General features: G+C 40.5%; 1 non-coding gene across 1 annotated transcript; it reads right to left on the minus strand.

Annotated features, from left to right (window-relative positions):
- Positions 1 to 299: 299 nt before the first annotated feature.
- Positions 300 to 407, minus strand: LOC130972104 (small nucleolar RNA R71). The gene has a single exon (XR_009083302.1). It is a non-coding gene; the product is annotated as a small nucleolar RNA R71 (small nucleolar RNA).
- Between the last annotated feature and the right edge of the window lie 284 nt (positions 408 to 691).

Below are 691 nucleotides of genomic sequence, written 5' to 3' on the forward strand. Positions count from 1 at the left end.
TTAGAGCAAACAACTTTGAGCTTAAGCCTCAATTAGTTTCTCTAATGCAACAGAATTGCAAGTTCCATGGACTTCCATTGGAAGATCCTCATCAGTTCTTAGCTGAGTTCTTGCAAATCTGTGACACTGTCAAGACTAATGGGGTTGACCCTGAGGTCTACAGACTTATGCTATTCCCTTTTGCTGTAAGAGACAGAGCTAGGACATGGTTGGACTCTCAACCTAAAGAAAGCCTGGACTCTTGGGAAAAGCTAGTCAATGCCTTCTTGGCAAAGTTCTTTCCACCTCAAAAATTGAGTAAGCTTAGAGTGGAAGTCCAAACCTTCAGACAGAAGGATGGAGAATCCCTCTATGAAGCTTGGGAAAGATACAAACAATTAATCAGAAAGTGTCCTTCAGACATGCTTTCTGAATGGAGCATCATAGGTATTTTCTATGATGGTCTCTCTGAACTGTCCAAGATGTCTTTGGATAGCTCTGCTGGAGGATCTCTTCATCTGAAGAAGATGCCTACAGAAGCTCAAGAACTAATTGAAATGGTTGCAAATAACCAATTCATGTACACTTCTGAAAGGAATCCTGTGAACAATGGGACAAATCAGAAGAAAGGAGTTCTTGAGATTGATACTCTGAATGCCATTCTGGCTCAGAACAAGATATTGACTCAACAAGTCAATTTGATTTCTCAAAG

The sequence above is a fragment of the Arachis stenosperma genome, chromosome 3 (assembly GCF_014773155.1).
Source record: "Arachis stenosperma cultivar V10309 chromosome 3, arast.V10309.gnm1.PFL2, whole genome shotgun sequence".
Lineage (NCBI taxonomy): Eukaryota > Viridiplantae > Streptophyta > Magnoliopsida > Fabales > Fabaceae > Arachis > Arachis stenosperma.